Here is a 21719-nt window from a genome sequence, read left to right as displayed (position 1 = left end):
TACATCAATATTCGAATATCGTTATTAAAGGATTACCAAAAATGTTACCATGGCATAACCATAAAAAATTTACTAAAAACACCTGAAACAATTTTTTTTTATTTTACTTTTTCTTTTTCTTGTTTTTTTTTTATTTCTTTTATTATTATGTCTGAAAGGATATTGACTATCGATTTTATAACTATACACAACTATTTGTGTATAACCATATAGGAATATATGAGATATCCCTCGGTATCTCACAATATTCCGATGAACACACCAACATTCATATATGTATTGGTATTTTTATGTATAAAATTAAATATAAAAATTCCGAAATAACAGAACAAAGATATAGAGAAGTGAAATATATCGAAATATTTGTTGTATGTAATTGAAAGGACAATAAAAACTAAAATACAAGAAAAGATAAAAAAGAGGGAAGAAAAATTTAATAAAAGAGAGAAAAACAAAATAAGAAAAACTGAGTAAATTTTCATTCAACAGAGATTTTCCATAACCATAAAATCTATAAAAAGAAAGAAAAATAATAAAAAAATCCCAATAACTGATATTTTACAAATATCTACACAAATATGCAAGTATATATGTAAGAATATATGACTTGAAGTCTGAAATTCAGTATTGGAAATTGTATTGGCTAATAAAAAAAAAATGTTTTCTCACAGTGATTAAAGTGTGGTTGACGTACCAAATTGTGGCTCGTATTTCGAAAAAAAAAAAAATTAAAAGTTTAAAAATTTTAAAATAATTAATTTTTTTTTTTTATTTTTATTATTGTGGTAGTCAAATACATACAATAATATTTTTTTTATTAAATAATTTTTAAGTGAAAATTAATGGTCTAGCGATTGTTAAGTTAAGAAAGCAATTGTTATGCAAATACCTTGAGGTTATCTCTGGTTTCATACTTGGAGCGGAGATATGTTAGGTTGAGGGCATGGAGAGGCTAAAATAAGTCACGAATGGCTGTGGTTGCCCGGGGAATACTCCTGCCCCATTCCGCTCCCCTTAAAAATCTACAATCTACAATGGTTTAGCGATAATGACGGTCGTCATTTTGATGGAATAGGTTGACTAAAGTTTTTTTGTTTAAAAAAATAAATCTTGATTGAAATTTTTTGCTTTCTAAAAATTTTAATTATAAGTTGTTTTTAATTTGGCGTCAAAATTAGAGCGGAATAAAAAAAAATTTCGACTATGTAAAAGCTCTTGTAATGCTCCGCTGCAGATCATAACTGTTGAACTTAAATGCCATCTTAAACTGTTTGTTCCATAAAATTTCGAGCCCAAAATGGTATAGTTGTAGAGGTTAGACAGTAAATTTTAAGAATCTTACTAGTTTGTAAACTTTTTATACTGTTTTAAGCTATCGCTTATGAAAATAAGTAAATATTTTATTTTAAGTTGCATGACTTTATTATTAATTTCTTCCCTCCGCCTGGAGATATGCAATATGATACAAAAACGTTTTTGAAAAAGAGTTTTTAAATTTTTTGAAATAGAATGGTTTAATTTACAAACCATCAGTTTTAATCCAGCTTAATCAAACTTTTTTACAATGGATAATGAATTTTTTAATTTATTTCCTACTTTTTATTTCAATAAGGTTCACTTGATGAACTAAAAACTTTAAATAATTAAAATTCCTTTCATACTCATGCTCAATCAAAGCTTTATAGTTGACGTCACAATTACTAGACTCATTAAATTAAAACCGTTAAGATGTCTTTAGGAATTAGTTACTTTAACTGATCTACTTTTGAGTATTAAATTGCCCCAATCCCTATATTCCATTCAGCACTTTGCGCAAACCAATTATTAAATTTTGTAAATTTTTGAATTTTATGTGTTCGAAATCTAAAAGATCTCTATTCAGCATATGGCTCTTGTAAAGTAAATTTTTTGTCCATACCTGGATAACATAATCATATTATCCAAAATAAAAAGTTTATATAATTTTTTCACTAATTTTTGAAAACACGTACGTATCTCTTTACACGTTTCAATTTAAGTATATTTTAAGTCAGAAAATTTGTTGTTGTTTTAGAAAGACACAAAAAAAAGGATATCTTAAAATTTGTATAAGTAAAACAAAACATAAAAATATAGGCTGACTACATTATCATATACAGAACATATTATTGTAAATTTTATTTCCGTATGCTTATGCGTACCTAACGTATGTGTGTCTGGAAATTTGGAATATTTTTTTCTTGTTCTTTTACTTTTAGCAATTTCTATTAGTATTTTGCTTTTTTGCAATTCTACACTATTTTAGTTCATTTGTTTTACGTATACATTTCGTAAATGGTCTAAGAAATAAAATGGACAGTTTTGTGTAAACATAAACATAACCTTAAAATAATTCTCGATGGTATAATTTGTAAGATGGTAGAGAACTTAAAATAAAATCATCATTGGATTTTATTTTGATTTTGATCTTGATTTTTTATATTATAAAATTGTCAATTGCACAATTTCTTTGTAGGCTCTTTTAAATTTTTATATTGAAGCAAAAAATCCGACTTATTTTACTGTTTACATTAATAAAGTATACACCTACATTACATAATAAAGTCAAATTATATTTTGATTATAATGAATGCCGTGGAATGCCGAATATGATTTTCTGAATTATTTTTAGATCCTTTTAACGTATGCAAATCCTCTCTAAAGGATTTTTATCATGAAAAATTTTAAGATGCACCTACATTGTTTACAAGACGGCATTTTTATACCATAACGCCTAAATATTTGTAATGGAATTTTCACGTTTTTCTTTTACGATATTTATAGCTTCAAAAAAATTCCATTTTATGGGCACAGAATTGCCCTTGAGAAACGTATATAAAAATTAACTGTTATGAATAATGTTTTTATAAAACTAAAATTTTCCAGTGTATTTTGTAAATTAAGTCGATAAAATAATGTGTAGGCCAATATATGCGTATTACAAAGGTATTGTTCAATTTATATATTTAATACATATTATATACGATATTGGATAACGTATTGTATACAATATAAATATGCATATGCAATAACGAAATTTATTAAATTTCATTCATGATTTATTTTTCACTTGAAAATGTATAACGAACCTTACATAATTTAAGTTTTATACTTTTACCATCAACTTCTATTTAAATTCATTTTACAAATAAATAAATTCTTAGAAAAAATTATTTAATTACCTACTTACATTTTTCATAATTCAAAAAAGTAAATATAAAATTATACACAATCAGTTTACATCAATTACCTAGCGTTGAGTTCAAATTACAATTCATGCGTGTAAAAAAAAATTTAAAGCAAGAAAAAAAAAAATATAATTTTTTTAATTGGCTTTTCAAACGCTTTCACTTTAGTTACTCGTACATTATGCTCATTCAAGTGAAAATTTTTTTTGAATAATTTTAGGCATATTACAATAATAAGGTATTTTAAAAATTTCGAACCGCGAAAAGATAAGACTAAAGAGTGTGCCACTATATGTGGCAAAGAAGAAATTTACCTTTTATTTTCAGATATTTTGACAGGCAAAATCAGTTCACAAGTCCATTTAAATTATGAATAAGATTCAGCTTACATATAAGAATTAATATGTTTGTGTATAATACAGGTATTGTGTACATGTATGACAGGAAAAGTGATGGTATAACAGTAGAATAGTGGACTCGTTTATATAACATTTTTGTCATGTTTACGTTTACAGTAAGCTTTCATTAGGTTCTAGAAATTAGTAATTGCTATAATTATACAGAGAGTTTCCTGAGAGTTTTATCATTTAAAGAGCTAATGTTAATTTAAGAGCTAATTAATTTAATTTTAACGGAGTACAGGGCTGGATATTGTAGGTGAACTTGTTTGCTTGCGGCATTGGGTTTTCAGCTAGGTGGTGGGTGAGGAGTCCACCATAATTTTGTTTTATGTTAAATATTTAAGGTTATTGATATTTATTGTTTTTTTAATTATCCCGGTATTTTAATATTGGGCGTTACAGAATATATGGTAATTAGTTTATGTTAGTAATTGTATATTAAGTATAAAGTATTAAATATAATTTTTTATAGTAACCTGACTGGGCTTCGAGTTCGAGACCATTCGGTTAAAGGACCGTTGGAATCCCCATTGTTCAGGTTATTGCAAACATGATTAAGATTTTTTATAGCCTATGTTAAATAAGTTGGTTTTCAACAGTAATATTATGTGTTTAGTAAAAGGCTTTAGGTAAAAGGAAAAGTGTATGATTTTGAAAAGAGTGAAGAGTATGTGGAGCAATTTAGAAAAATGCCGCATTTCTACTTTAAATACTTAAAAAAAAAAAATATTAAAGCAAAAACTTTAAGCCAGTTTATTCGCAATGCATTCAATATTTTGAAATTAGGTTAACAATACAATTAAGTATGTTAAAGGAATCAAGGATTGCACTGACATGAAAGCATCTATAATCAGTAGTTGTGTACCATAATGACTGTATTGAATCCCTTAATATTGAATCCCTTAAATTATAATTGTATGAACGCTTATAAGATATAAACACACATAACTCATTTTATTATACATACACACACACAATGTGTACTCATCTAAAAGGACAACTTACGTAATCTGAAAAAATTCTTTATAAATTTTATATTATTTTTGAAATTTTCTTTTAATGTCACCAAGATGTAATCGAAAGAAAGAAAAAGTAAATGCTTAAAATTATCAGTAAAAAAACAAAAATTTGTCTAGACGCAAGTAAAGTCATGTCATCTGTTCATTCTTGTGCTAAGATTACATTTTTTCATTGGTTTTTCTTTTCTCATTTTTATTTTTTGTAAAAGATTTGAGATTTTCATTAGATTTTCATATATTTAATTTTTTGTCACATCTTTTTGAACAACGCAAAGCATACAAACACGTACATACATGCATATGATTCCACACATAAATATATATACATATATATAAGTAGCATAATAGAACAATTTATCTTGTGTTAGAGGTTTCTTATGAGACTCAAGTTTTTTTTCATTTTTTACATATTGCAAAAGAATTAGAATTTTTCCTAACAAATCCCTCAATATTTTTTTTATGCAGCAATAACTTTGCGGCGATAGAAGAACAAATAGGGGCAGAATTCTTGTATCTAACACAATGTATTTAAAGAAGTCAAACTATATGATTATGTAAACTTTTTTATCTTCTTTGGCATATGCAATGCAATATTCTTTCATATTATAAAATTAAATAAGAAAAAAATCACATGTATGACGATGTAATGTTATACATTCGTACGTCATATATGCAAATTATTGGTGGTACATAATATAAATTCATATTAAATTTTGCATACATTTTATGTGGTACATACATAATATGTGGTTTTGTGTAAGAAATTTGAAAAAAAAAGACTTTGTTATATGGAATGTAAAAGAAAATGCTTTGTAAAATGTTAATGTTATTGACCAACATGAAAATTATAGTAAAATGAATACAAATTTTATTAAATATTTAATAGGAAGAATTAAATACATAGAACAATTTTTTAGGCACAATGAACAATGTACCTCAATTATTGCCGGAGTTACACATAGAAAAATGTAAAAAATTGCAACTCTATTTATATAAAAACTAAATTCAAATTTGTATTTAGCTCTTACGCCATAAGTTTCGGTAAATTTCGTGTACCATTAGCTCCAAAATTGCAGATAACATTCGAAAAAGTTACAATTATTCATAAAAATTAGGCTTTTATAATTTAAACTTGCCTTGAAAACGCACTTTTTCGATTTGAAAAGACTCTCTTTAACTACTGAAAATTTTAATTTGCAACTGAAGCGAAAAAGTCCTCTTTTAGAAAATTTATTACTAATAAAGATTAAATGCATGTGGAAACTGTATGGTTGCAAGGCACTGGATTGTATTTTGCAAATTTTTCAAAATAAGAATTGAATTGATTAAAAATTTATTTGAATTGTTACGAAAATAAGGTATTTTGTATTTGAAATTTTTCTATTTAAAATTTAATACCTCGCCTTTCACTACGATTCACTTTACAATACAGTCACCTTTATTGACATTTCACATATATAAACTCTTAATAAATTCTTCTTTTCATTACTGGTATCAATTTCTTAATATAAAATATATTCAAATTCTCTATTCTTCTAACGAAATACACACTTACTTATATTCGAATTTCACATACACTTATAAATTCTGCTTGCATAATAACAATTACGTTTCTTAACCTAGTTAAATAATATTAGCCAATCTTATATTAAATTAGTATTAGAAAACAAAATAGAAAATAAAACAAGTAAAAACGTTTCAGTCGGTATAAACCGATTGAATTATACCCTGCACCTTTCGTTATTGTGTAGCAATTACTTGAACCTCTAAAATCATTCTATAGAGACTTCACGGACATGTCTGACCCATAATTTGACATCCGACTGCCAAGTTTCATGAATCTGACCTTATAATTTTTCCAAATATTTAAAATTAGCTTTTGGAATTGTATGGTAAGTACCTGAACCTGCCAAGCAATTCCACCAAAACTTCACAAATATATCAGATCTATAATCGGACACACAACTGCCAAGTTTCATGAATCTGACTTTATTATTTTTTCAAATATTAAGAATAAGCTTTTAAACTTGTATGGGATCTACTCGAATCTGTTAAGCAATTCCACCAAAACTTCAGAAATATATGTGACCTATAACTCGACATACAACTGCCAAGTTTCATGAATCTGACTTTATTATTTTTCCAAATATGTAAAATAAGCTTTTGGAGTTGTATGGCAAGTACCCGAACCTGTCAAGCAATTCCATCAAAACTTCACAAATATATTTGATCTATAATCGGACACACAACTGCCAAGTTTCATGAATCTGACTTTATTATTTTTCCAAATATTAAGATTAAGCTTTTAGACTTGCATGGGAGCTACTCGAACCTGTCAAGCAATCGCACCAAAACTTTAGAAATATGTCTGACCTATAATTGGACACACGACTGCCAAGTCTCATGAATTTGACTTTATTATTTTTCCAAATATTTAAAATAAGCTTTTAGACTTGTATGGGAGCTACTCGAACCTGTCGAGCAATTCCACCAAAACTTCAGAAATATATTTGAGCCATAATTGGACACATGATTGCCAAGTTTCATGAATCTGACTTTATTATTTTTCTAAATATTTAAAATTTGCTTCTGGAGTTGTATGTCAGGTACCCGAACCTGTCAAGCGATTCCTCTAAAACTTCAGAAATATATTTGACCTATAATTGGACACATGACTGCCAAGTTTCATGGATCTGACTTTATTATTTTGCCGAATATAAAAAACTTGCTGTTGGAGTTGTATGGCAGCCACCCGAACCGGTGCAGCTACCCCATTATAATTTTTATAGCATGTGTAGAATATAATTGGACACATGTATACAAAATTTTATATTTATACCTTTATTAGTTTTTGAAATATTTAAAATAAACTCTTTGAGTTGTATGGCAGCTACCCGAACCCGTTGTCCGAATTAGTCCAATAACAATAGGGCTCGTCCTTGGTACAAAAGAAAAAACTTGTGAAAGTTTGGTGTCGATTGCATTATGCGTTTTTGAGTTATCGTGCGATCGGACGGACGGACGGACGGACGGACGGACGGACGGACGGACGGACAGACGGACATGTCTAAATCGACTCAGAATTTTACGCTGAGCAAGAATATATATATATGTCCATACCGCAGATGACTCCTTCAAGTAGTTACAAACTCCATACCAAAGTTAATATACCCTTCACGAAGTGCAGGGTATAAAAAATCACGTTAGATATTTGAACTTCAAATGACCTTCTGACCCTATATATAGAAAAAACTAAATTTCGCGTATTCATTTGATTGATAGCTACACCCAAGAAACTATTTTTTAGTTTAATCACCACTATAAATCTTTTATGTTAGTATTTAGATTGCAAAAAACCAAAAAGTGAAGTTTATTAAAATGATTAAAAAATTAAAATTGAACATGAGTGTTTGTAATGTGAAGTTTCAAGCTTGTAGAGGAGAGAAAAAAAAATGTAACAATTTTGTTTTTAGCATGTTTTTCTAAAATGATTTTACCTTGATATTTGAAAAAAAATTTTGCTTTGTAATTTTTCAAAAATTTTTAAAAGATCTAAAAACAAATGTTAAAAAGTCAAAAAAAAAATATACGTGATAACAGATTTATTAGATTTGAAAATGTTGAGGTTGAACCGTGGTCAATTGATAATTATTTTATGTAGATAGATAAAATCTATAGTCTTGATAACAATTTTGTTTATTCCTTGCATATACATAAAAGTAGGTGCTTAAAGATAAGAGTGAATAACGTGAACTTGTTTAAATCAATGTAATAGTTTGTTACATTGTAAATTGTACTAAAAACTATAGCATATTTAAATGATTTTAATGATAATGGCACTAACCGAGGAATTTTATCAATTATGAATAAAGTAATCAAGGAACTATTATACAGGATGTAGAATAAAAATTGAAAAATATTGATAAGATTGATATTTGAAAATAACATGCAATATTCAATTTACCTTTGATTTTTTTGCCTAGCGAGTGATTATTTAGAATAATAGAAATACAATTCCGCAAGCTCAAAATGAACATCAAATACTTCTATTCTCTCAATCATTCTACTGTGAGTCTCAAAAAAAAACCGCTCACTAAAAATTATTTTGTTTAACATTTATTTTCATTCATTTTAATTATTCAAGTTACAAACTAAATCACAAAAATTAAAGTCCATTCAATTACAAACAAAATTCCTAAAAGTAAGTTTCAAAAAAATAACAATAACATAACAAAAAATAAAGAAATTCAAAAATCCACATATTTTTACGCGTCAAAAAAAAACGCTCATTAATAAAAAATATTAAAAGTTTTTAAAAATTAATCAAATTAATACTTGGTTTGTAGCCCTTTTGACTTATATACAGCACCCAATCTCCTTGGCATGGATTCTACAAGTTTTTTTGTAAACTGGGAAGGTATTTTTGCCCATTCTTCTAAAATTGCTTTTTTTAGGTCTTCCTTGTTACTAATATCTCTTGTTCTTATACGTTTGTCCAGGTAGTCCCATAAATGTTCGATTGGGTTAAGGTCTGGCGACTGGGGGGGGGGTGGTCTAATAGTTTTGGGGTTCTATATGGCAACCACTCCTTCACAACAAGAGCAGTGTGCTTTGGGTCGTTATCTTGCTGGAAGATCCAATTATTACATAGACCTAATTTTTCTATACTTGGTGCAATATTGTCTTGCAAAATCTTTAAATAGCCCATTTTATTCATAGTGCTTTCTATAAACACCAAATTACCAACCCCAGCTGCAGCCATACAGCCCCAGACCATAACTGAACCCCCACCATGCTTTACTGTCTTAATAACGTTTTTGTCTTCAAACTCTTTATTGACTTCTCTCCATATTTTAACTGGTTTTTTGGCTCCAAATATTTCAAACTTGCTTTCGTCAGTAAATAATACATTTTTCCAAAAATGAAAATCCTTTTGTTTATATTTTTTTGCGTAGCTAAGTCTCTTTTTCTTATTTTTTTTCGAGATACTAGGTTTTGTTCGTGGTGCTCTTCCAAATAATCCGTTGTCATGTAGTACTCTACGTACCGTACTTGCGCTAACGGGCTTGCCTGTGTTAATTCCAATATTTTGGGCAACCGTCACGGCACTTGTATATGGATTTTTTTTAACATTTTTAACAATTTCTCTTATTTGAATTGGATTTAAACTCTTCGGCCTACCTGAGCGTCTGAGATCGTTAACTTTATTTGTATTCTTATACTTGTCAATTATAGTTTTTACGGTTGAATACGCTCTGCCCACAAGTTTGCCTATTTCGCGGTGTGATTTACCTGCTTTATTGAGATTAATAATAATTTCTCTCGTTTCTATAGTGGTTTGTTTCACCATATTTAAATTACTTTTTAAAATCTTCTAAAGAATGATTTATTTTATTGCAAAAACGAAAAAATAGTCCGAACTATTCAGAAAAAACAATGATATGCCTTTAATTAAACCTGCAAAAATTAATAAACAAATATTTTTGGGGGATTCCCGAAGTTTTTGCAGAAAACTAGATGAATGTGCTTTGTATGTACTAAAACTGAGCGGTTTGTTTTGACGCGTAAAAAAGTTAGAATTTTTGAATTTATTTATTTTTTGTTTTGTTTTTGTTACTCTTATGAAAATTTTTTTAATTAATTTTGTTGGTAATTAAATGTACTTTATTATTTATAAATTAGTTTGTGACTTGGACAATTAAAACAAAATATATTAAACACTACATAAAATAATTTTTAGTGAGCGGTTTTTTTTGAGACTCACAGTATATGCATTTAGTATAACATAAAATGTAGGAACGTTTTACAATTTTATTTATTAGGAATTTTTATTTTTCTCAAATTACAGCTGAAATAAGCTGGAACAGAGTTAAATTGAAGCTTAACCCCTTGATTGGAAATGACGGGCGTCGCCCGCAGTATTCCCCATCAAGATTTTCTGTACTAAATTCGAATTTGACGGGCGTCTCTTGCAGTTTATTTTAATGTTTAAAATCATATGAATTTCTTTAAAAAATAAAAAATATTATTATTGTTGCACATGGTCTTTTTTATATTCTAGCTAAATTGACCTCAATATATGTAGATTATTAAACCGTTAGTTTGTCTAATTGAAATATTCTACGAGTTTACAAATGATTACCTGTTTTATTACAAATGAAATAGTTTTTACTTTTATATAAATAAATTAAATAAAAACAAAAATATTAAAGTTTTATTTTATGATAATTCCACTCTAAGAATTGCGCTAAAATTTAATTGTCTGCACGCGTACAATTGCTCGAGATTTAATCGTATGGTTGACTAATGTGGCATTCAAAATTATTTGAATTCAAAAAATATATTTCGTTTTCGAAGATTCTTACCTCTCATCAGTCTTATAACCTCTTCAATATTCGATAATTTTGTATTTTAGATACTCATAAAATTTTACTGAAATAATGATCAATTTTCTAATTAATATTAAACAGTAACAGACAAGTTCAATTGGCTTAAGTGTTTCCAATCATAATAACTAAATATTTTTATAATTTTTTTAACCTTTTTCAAATTAAAAATGCAATTACATTCACAAATCAATCGTTTTTATTTTTATAAATGACAAAACTTGAAAAATTTAACCCCCAACCGCAAATATTAATATAAAAATTTTAAACTATTTTTAATTATTCCAAATTATATTCGCATAAAATATTTTACTATTAAATTTTTAAATATAATCGGAAGTTGTTTTATCACATTGAACTACATTACGATAATTACTACAGCTATATACTGAAACATGTACAATATACATACCTATAATACACACAATGCAACATAATAATAAATATACCAATTAAGTATTTCAGATTTAAACTTGAACAAAATCGCAAGTTTCTCATGTGGCTAATCAAGAAAAACAAAAGAAACATAAAACTACATTTTATTTCCCTTTATTATTATCTCACAAATGACACCAAAAATAATACTAAATCCCAATCAAGTCATAAGTTATATGGCTATATAACTACATACATACGTACATATGTATGAATGTAACATATATTTTTTATGTTTTCTATATTACAAAAAAAAATCTAATCAAACAGGGAGGAATATAAGAAAACTAAAGCTTCTTTGCATTATAAAAGCGAAAAAAAAAACCTAAAACCAAGTCAAATAACAAAAAATTTTTTCGAGGTTACTGTGGTTACGGTAATTACTTACAGTTTTTTCTTTCTGCTTTTTCTGTTTTGTTCTATTAATATAACTTGAAACTGTGTGAATTTGTGTGTAGAACTGATGATGATGATGACTTACCTGTAATGAGAAAAAGAAACGTTAATAATAAGATTAAAGAAAGAGAGAATTATACTTGAAATTTAGATTAAAATAAATAAAATAAGAAAAAAAACGGAAAAAAAAATTAGATCATAAATGACGACCCAATTCTTTAGAGAGTCAATTTATCTATCTAGTTCGGTTCTACTATGGAAAAGTGTATCAAATCTTTGCGATTTTTTTTTTATTTAAATACACCCAAGTATCTACATGTATGAATGTATGAATGTGTATCAAACAAAAGTAAAGTTAAATGAGTTTTTTTCTCTTTGTGTAAAACAAGGTAAAAATTGTGAATGAAACAAAAAAAAAATAAAGTTTATTAAACCTTCTGTTCACATATTAGATTACGCTTAACTCTTTGTGATTTTGCTCTAACATTGTTTTTCTTTTTTTTTGTTTATTGTAATCGTTATTTTCCTTTCATTTCATAGTATTAATTTCTTAACTTCATTTTAACGCTCTCATTAATTTTTTGAAAAAAAAAAAAAAACAAAAAATAATAATAACAAAAATAATTTGTAATAATGATGATGATGATGATGATAATGATGATACTGATGATGATGATGATGATGATGATTTGTAATAAATAATTTAAAAAACAACATGAATGATTTGTGTTTGTTATGCTCATTATGAAAAACAAAAGAGAAACTTCATATATAAAACTTTACTTTTTAATTTCAAAAAGTCGGTCTGACTTAATAAGCTCGAATCTCGAACACACCAAATAGTTAAAAAAGAAATATGGTTTTAAAGAAAGAAGAGTTACTTACTCTTCTATTGCAATCATTACTCACCAAGCCAGGGTTAAACAGTATGTTTATAATGTTAAAACAGTAATCAAGAACTTGTTCGTACATAAATTCAACTATGCCGTAAATTCAATTATTTACCGGGTGATTTTGCAGAGCTCCTAGTATGACTGAATGTAATATAATATATGTTATATTGTGTACAACATTTGCAAATATTATGGTATTATGTCTATTAAGTTGTGACAGAATAACAGCTGTCATAAAATAATAGCTTTTAAACAATAATTTCCAAATTGGAATCGAGCAGAATTGGGTTTGAAAACCAATGGGCTCTTCTTCAAGTAATCTTTCATTTAGGGAACTACTAGATAATTATGCTTCAGGACTCATCGAACAGAATTGGGTTTGAAAACCAATGGGCTCTCTTCAAGTAATCTTTCATTTAGGGAACTACTAGATAATTATGCTTCAGGACTCAAAGGTCCCAAAACCTGTCTGAATGTAAAGTGAAAAATGATTTTGTTTTTAAGCCTCTGGTAGAGTTTTTACTTAAAATTTTTGTAGAATTCTAAAGAAATATTTTTGATATATATGTAAACATGAGTCGAAATGTATAACAATATTTCACCTGAATTATGTTTTACGGCTGTATTAGTGTATATTCGCTTAAATGACAATACCGACTTATACAAATTTTAATATAGCTACGAGGTATAGCAAAATCTTGAACATCATTTACTGGGTTTATATTATTAGGAAAAGTGCTTATATCTTCAACATTTTGGAAAAAAAATCTTCTTATTCATTTTCATTTAGCATTGCAAAAAAAATAATATTAATATTTAGAGTTTTGGAATACAACATGAGTAACGGATTCATTTTCTGGTGAATCTCCACGACTATTAGCTATTTGCAATTTTTGCGCTTTGAAATTTTTTAATTTTGCATTTTAAATTAAATACTATACATAGATAAATCTTAACAATTGGGTTCATATTTTGTGTCTATGCTTGTGTAAAATTTAATATTTAATTAAAGGCATGGATGTATTTTAGTGTTAGTAAATTTTACATTATTTCTGCTACAAAATTTTATTGCTTAACAATTTCAATGACGCAAATATTTGCCAAAATTGCATTAAAAAATTTTTTAATTAAGCACATACAAAATATAAAAAAATAATAATTTCCATAGTCATAGGGGGTTTGTTACAAAATTATGTTATTGAATAATACGTGTGTTATAATTTAATTCCCATATAGCAAAACTGAAGTGTTTTTTAATGAAACTTATACCCAATTATTAATTATAAGATTATTGCTTATGCAAATTTAGTTCTTTGCTAATTTTTGATAAAATTTAAATATTCATGTGCAATAGTTAGATATTTAGTGCGATTACTTTAGAGAATGTTACAGGTGGCTGAAATGGTTGAAATTTATTCTTCAAAAAAAAAGAGAAATTTAATATTTTTGAAAAAATTTTTAAAATATTGTTGTTTCTTTTAAAAAATATTCTTAAATTAAGCAAAATAACACCCTTGCGAATTCATGAAGATTTAAATATATGTATGTATGTATAATTAGTAATCTATTAATTGATTAAATTGATTATCTATTCCTGAGAAAATTAATGAAAATAAGAAAATTAATTGAATAACTCACAAAAAGCACAAATTAAATGTTTACTCCTTATTTGACTGCCCCTATTCCTTTGATATTCGTAAAATATTAAATGTGTCTATGTGTAAAATATTAAATGTGTCAATTATGTATGAAAAAGTTTTTTACACAAATTACTTAAGTATAACTGAAATATAACACTTAACATTGTATACAAGCATAATATTTATAATTCCATATTTCAATTGCGGTCTTGGTTTTAAATTTTTCAATATTGCAGTTTGAATCATTATACTTATACACACACATAATTAGTACTTATTTGCAAAATAACATTAAGTTCCCATCCCATAGAGTTCATCTAAAGATGAAGTGTTTAATTGTTCTTATTCTATATAAAATATAATATTATAAAATATTTTTTGAATAAAATTTCCCATAATATTATTATTTTTTTTTTTTAAATATAATGGTGTAAATTCTTCTCTCACGATGGTAATGTGACTGCGCTAATGTGTATAAGAAATTAAGTTGAACATGTTGAAAATGTTATGACGGTAAATCACATATTTTTGCATTTTCATTATTTCTGATTTAAGGTAGGCATATTAGCATATTTATAATTATTGTTAAACAGAGAAATTATAAGTAAGTTTGTGTTAAAAGAAATAGGCGCTATTAAAATATTAGAAACAAAATGATTAACCTGTGTTAAACTTTATGCTTTTGAAAATCTGTAATTCATATTTTAAATGAATTTATTTAATTTACCATACCCATAATTTTATATATATATGTATGTATATACCATTAACAATAAATTGGGTTTGAACCACGAATAAAGGAAATGAGTAATAAAAAATTATGGAAGTTATTTTTAGGTTAGATTTTAGATCATATTCCATTATTTTTATATTGTTAAATAAAAAAATGCAAAAGTTGTTTAGAAATATTAAAATAACATAGGATTCTTTAATATTTATTTGTTTGGTAAAACACCTAATCCAACTATGCAAATATTTGCAACCGAATGGCAATTTTTTCAAGATGTTAGCGGTATTCTATAGCATGGTATTTACTTCAAAATTCTTTGTTACTGCAAATAGTTTGAAGAGGTTATTCAGTAAAATTTCTTAATTTATGAAAAGGATATTATGTTTGAAGTTGATGTTCAAAAAGTATCATTCGTGCGGCATCGGATGCTTGACAAGGAAAAAAGTCGTGTTCTGTGGTGATGTTATGTATGCTGACGGTAAAAATCTCATATATATATCAGAAGATTCTATAACACAAAATATTTTTCGACTAAAAAATTTTAATTGTTATCTTCATTACAAATCGGAAGAATTAAGGCTTATATTATAATTAAATTTTGTTAATTTTTTTAATTTTTAATTTTCATAATTCATTTAAAATTGAATTTTGATTGATCCCATTTATTCTCGATCTAATTAATCATACCAATACTACTTTGCATATATAGACTACATAATTTAAATGTCATTGATTCCACAAAGATAATATGTAACCATTATCTACATGGAAATAACACTCATTTTAAATTCCAATATCTCATTTTAAATTCCAATAGAAAATTCTATATTGCCATTATTATCCTATATTTTTGCTACAAAATTCTGTTACTTCTAATACATTGCATATAACAATAAGTTGTACTACACAATGTAATGTTATTCTGATATATTTGAAGATTTTTCCTTTTCTTTTTTTAATTAAAATCCAAATCCTGTGCCTTTAGAAGTTTAATCTCTCATGTAATATTCTTAGATGAATAATTTTATATGTAGAAATTCATTGTATATGTAGAAATATTTATATTTTGGAATAGAATGATTTTTGTATAATTTCATGTATAACATACGAATGTGTCATTACATTGTTGTAAAAAAAACAATTTTTCTTCCTTTTTTTTGGCTTAAAAATTAATTTCTAATACAATGGATTTCATCAGTTTTTTTTTGTAATTCCAGAATCTAGAAGAGATTCATCAATCTTCTTATATTTTGAAATGAATAACAGTATAGAGTTAAGAAAGCAAAAAATGAAAAAGTTTTTTTTTTTTTTTTTTTTTGTTTTTGAAACCAAAAAATCAATAACAGTAACTAAGTATGTTCGTGTGCATGTATGTGAGAAACATGTAAAACGTGTTTGTTAACATTTTACCATGTAATATCGTACTTATGGGGATTTCATGTAGTATTATGTGTATGTTTGTGTATACTAGATTTTTGCAGCTAACAACAATAGCAACAAATTCAATTTACTTTTTTTTTGTTAACAATTGTATTTGAAACACGAAATCGTCAAAGTAAATTTGAAGCTTCAACGATTTTTGCACTTTCATTATTCATTAATTATTCCTAATGGAGGTTTGTTGTTTTCTTACCTTCCTTTTTTTTTCCATTAAACTCTTCAGTAAGTCATTATATACGATACGGTTTGTGAATAAAAAGCAAAGCACGCATACAAAATTGTTAAAATGTAATTTTATTTTCTTATTTTGCTAAGTGCATTGCATTTTAAATGAAAAAATAAATCTAATATTTTTATATATAAATGAATTAAATAGTTTTCAGTGCTTTTTCAAAAAAAAATTTTTTGAAAAAAGTGCTTATTCGTTTCATTCTGTGCGTGTGTCTGTTCGTGTGTCTGTTTACAAAACTTCTACACCCTAGAAAATACAAAGCTGAAAAATGTAAATAGATCTTTACTAGAATCTTATTTCCGTAAAAAGAAAATTTTTACCTATACGCTCCCCTCAAAAAGTTATAGCCTCTTAAAGTCCGGCAAATGCCACTTTTTGACTATTTATTGTAACGAAACCACAACTTGTAACAAAATCATTAGTTTTCTGCAAACGCAATATCTTAAGAACAATAAAATGGCTGTTCAAATTAACCGTTATCTGAATTCCGTTTTTTTTTTTCAAATATTTGATACGCCTTTTCTTCTAGACAATAAGCGATAGGAGTCTGAAATTTTACCAGCTTTTAGATACTTAGTACTAAACAGTTCATTTTATTGAAAGAAAATTTTTTCTCTATCTTGTTCCCTTCTCAAATTATCTTCTTTCGAAATTTGTAAAATTAGAATTTCCGGCACCTTATATTTTCGAAACGAACGTAAGCTTTTTCAAATTTCTATAAAAGCAGAAAGCTAACGCTAAATATCATGCCATTAAAAAATATAACTATTTTTCTTAACTTATTTGTTTAACCGCCCAATTCAATCATTATGTTAATGCTTCTTTCAATTTTTATTTGTTTTTCTAATCCTAAATGTATGCAATGGAATAATACATAGTTGGGTGTATCATAGAAACTAAATTACATAATGTAACTACATAGTCATATTTAATAATGAGTGGATTGCTTTTAGAAGCTGTATTTTCACTTGCTGAAGGGAAAAGTGCTTATTTACGAATCGTTAGTTTGACTCTATTCTTTAACAATGTTGCTCGTATCACATCAATTTATAGGTAAGAAAATCTTTTATTGTTATTAAGATTAAATTGTATTTCGAATTTTAAACAAAAATACAAACCATCTAATTACCTTATTGTGTAGCTTTATACAAATGAGAAAAAAGAAAGATCGTGTTTTTTTGACGTCTATGAAGGACAATCTTAATATTATTTTAAGATTAAGCGCCAGAAAAAAAAACAAAATCGTGGAAATTAATGTGAATATAATTTGGAATAATCTATATGGGATATACCACGATCACGAATTCAGTTTATTCTTCATCTTCAAATCGGATTTGCTTATTGTATATTTTTTTTTTGGTATTTCATTGTTTTTTTCTTAAATATATTGTTTAACTTTTTATAAAATTTGGTTTTTATTGCGTATATGCTAAAAACACACACATACACAAGCATTTAAACCTAAATTTTCTATATTAAAATACTTGAGAGCAAAGAAAATCGCAACCAATTGGAAAATATTGAACGCGAACCTTAAATGTTTTTTTTTTTTGCGAAATGAATCAAATTAAATGAAGATTGAATTGAAATTAATTAGATTTAGAAAAAAACATTTTCTTGCCTTTCTTTAAGCAGAATCAAAAAATAAAACTTTTGTTGTGGAATGTTGCAAAAAAATTGAAAAAAAAAAACATAAAGTAGAGCAACTATGGAAAAATATTTTAATATCTTCTATATTCATTATGAAATAAAAGTTAGATTATAAAATTATTTAGGTCAAACTGCTCGTATGACAATCAAAAATTGAAATGTCGGACAGGTTATAAAAATTGTATTTATTTTTAAAAGATGGAGAGAAAAAAAAATATGGTGGCTATTTACATAAAACATAAAAGAGATTTTGTTTTAAAATTATTTTGAAAACAATAAAAAATTGAATAAAAGTTTTTGTAGTAAAGCTTAATTTAAATATTTGGATGATTTATGACTTATTTTGAAAACAAAAAAATAGAGGGTTGGTCCTGTCAATTCTGTGATACCTGTACCAATATCAATGATTTCTGTAGTTTTTGTTAACAATTTCAGCCCTGTTATTCAGCTCATTTCAATCTTTAAAATTTTCATTGTATATGAGTAAATTGTTACCAGCAAACTCGGTTAACCAAAATATAAACATTGCAGCCTTTAGTTTTCAACACGTATGACAAATATTGTAAGAACGTATACAAACACGATCATATTTTGTCAATATAGTGACTCCATTCCTTGAATTCTTTATACTAAATTTGAACACTACGTACTTCATATGTACCTTCTGAGAGGATTTCATGCCTTACTATAGAGACTATATGACATGGTATTACTCATATTGAAAGAACATATACAACCACAACCAAATTTTATAAGAGTTACAGACCCTATTGCTAAAGTAATTTATGAAAAATATGATAACTATTCGTGGTTTTCATGATATGACCACACTGTTTTTGGAATTCCACTTATTCGATCCTGTCCTTCAATCGAAACCAAACTTAAATAGGGTTCGTTATACAAATTTTATAAGCAATTTGTAAAAATCTATATTGCTTAATAAATGACCGGACAGACAATGTGCAATCGACTCAGAATTCGACAACTCATCAAAAACATATATTTATAGGTTTATATTTCAAAAGCCTATTTCTTGTCGTTATAAACGCAGTGTTAATTCGTATAAACATTCCAAAGACATTCGTATAAACGTTACCAAAGCTTTGGAGGCAGGAGGATCATTAACTTCAATTTGTGAGAATCAAATTCTTAAGTTATGCTACTTCATTCTGCTTTATTACTTTTGATTTCACTTTGTAATTCACAATTATTAGGAAAAACTGTAACAGGGTGCAAAGAGAACCTGGTTCACCCCATAAAATTGTTTATAGCAGTACAATCAAAAATATTTTGAAATGATCTGTCGCCGAAAGAACTTACACTAAGAAGAAAAAAGTCGAATATTTAGATAAAGAGTTTTTCGACAAAATTATTCTTAGGGCTTAATTGTGTATAATGTATCTCACTCTTTTACTCACCAAGTGAGAAATAAAGATTGAGAAATGACTATCATATACATATATTTGTATCAGACAATTTTCGAGGTAGAAGAATTTTTTCGTATTGCGTATCTCGATTTTTCGAAAATCAATACTATATTTAGTCCGCTATTATTCACTTTGTTATAAAAGGTTCAATTGATAATTTGAGAAAAATAAGAGTTGTGATTTGAAATTAAATAAAAAGATTGATACACGTTTAAGTTGTTATTGTTAGTGAGCGATTGCTTAATTCTTCAGGAACTCATGGAGAAAATTCCGATTCAAAAGCTTTAATTTTCGAACTCACTTTTATTTATGTATTAAAACAAAACACAAATGTGACAAAGATAAAACTAATCATTTAAAAATATGACAATTTTCAAGATATTTGTGGCTTTTCATTAATCTCGAAAAAGAAAATCCTCTAAATCTTTCAAACTTATATAATATAATAAACTCCTGATATAAAAATATTGTGATAATTTTTTTTGCGTAAGGTTGATAAAAACAAGTAAATTCGAAGATGAAAAATTGTTGAAAAGTATTTTATTTACACTTGTTCGAAGCGATAATTTTATATTTATTGTATTCACATTTATATGCACAAACATACACACATAAACCTAAACCTATTTTGTATAGATTCTATTTTTATCTGTGCGTTTTTATCTTATTAAAGCGACAAAAGGAATGGTAAAACAAATAAAAAGAATTTCAGGTAACTTGAAGATTACAGTTTATTTTCTAGATTTTATTCTTGGCAATATTTACTAAGGAATATTCCAATTTTTTTATTTTCTTTTTTCGCTTAGTTCTTTCTCGGTTTTCTAATATTAAAACAATTGAAAATAATATACAAGTATTAAAAGTATACAACAAATACGGGTAGAATTTCTATGTATTAGTAAACATAGAGAAGAAAAATAAAAAAAAATAAAATCTAAAAAAGATCTTTATTTATTTTGTTCTATTTAATTTACTTTTTCCTTAAACAATGAGTATCCCTGCAGGTAGAAAAACAATAAGTCTTAAAATAAATAAACAACAATAAATATAAGAAAGTTACCAGATTTACTAGATTTAAGAGCAGTTATCAAAAGATATACATTAAAATCATTAAAAGCTTTGTTAAATAAAGGGACTATTAAAAAATTTTCCTTGTTAGCGTTCTAATATACGCGCAGTGGGTGACATCATTCGAAGAAACTTGTTATGTGAGCCACTAAAATTAAAATTTTTAAAAGATTCATAGTATTGCACTGCAATAATAACATTTAATTAAAAAAAAAGTGCAAAAATCTTTTGAAAATGTGCTAAAATACGTTAATAAAAGATAAAGATAATAATTTCAAAGGATAGATTTACTTTGAACGGTATTTAATAGCTTTCTGCAGAATAAAAGTTATACTGTGGAGTGTAGATATACATGCATGAGTATATATACGTGTATGTCTTAACAAACCTACACCTAACCCTCGTACAACGACGTGTTCTAATAAAAATGATAGCACTCTATAACTCGAATTACAAAATGGTAAAAGTTCTCGTATAGTGTGTTTGTTTTTTTGGATATACATGGCATTTCAGATTTCGAAGCGGCAATTATTTGTAATTAAATTTAATTGGCAGCACAGGAAATTTTTTTATCTCATTATTATTAAATTTTAAATTATTTGCAAAAACACACCCAGCAATTCCTGCATAACTGACTAATATGCCAATAAAAGAAGAAAAGAAGTTTTATTCAAAACATCCAAATTAAAGAAAGTACCCGAAAGAATTGCAGTAAAAATTAAGTTTATTTAATCGAGAATTACAAAATTCTGAAGCGCAACTCCGTCTACGTTATAAAAGGTTAGAGTGTACAATA

At 26.6% G+C, this 21719-nt stretch overlaps 1 protein-coding gene across 1 annotated transcript in view; it reads right to left on the bottom strand.

The window, feature by feature from the left end:
* Positions 1 to 21719, bottom strand: part of LOC129614373 (protein toll) — a 319631-nt gene that overhangs the window by 222093 nt on the left and 75819 nt on the right. The window contains exon 2 of the mRNA XM_055528948.1: positions 11836 to 11928. The gene's annotated coding sequence lies outside the window, so the exon portion shown is untranslated. The remainder of the gene's footprint in view (positions 1 to 11835; positions 11929 to 21719) is intronic.

The sequence above is a fragment of the Condylostylus longicornis genome, unplaced genomic scaffold (genome assembly GCF_029603195.1).
Source record: "Condylostylus longicornis isolate FDR11 unplaced genomic scaffold, ASM2960319v2 ptg000107l, whole genome shotgun sequence".
Lineage (NCBI taxonomy): Eukaryota > Metazoa > Arthropoda > Insecta > Diptera > Dolichopodidae > Condylostylus > Condylostylus longicornis.
Note: the sequence above shows the minus strand (reverse complement) of the source record. Positions and strands in the feature narration are given on the sequence as shown.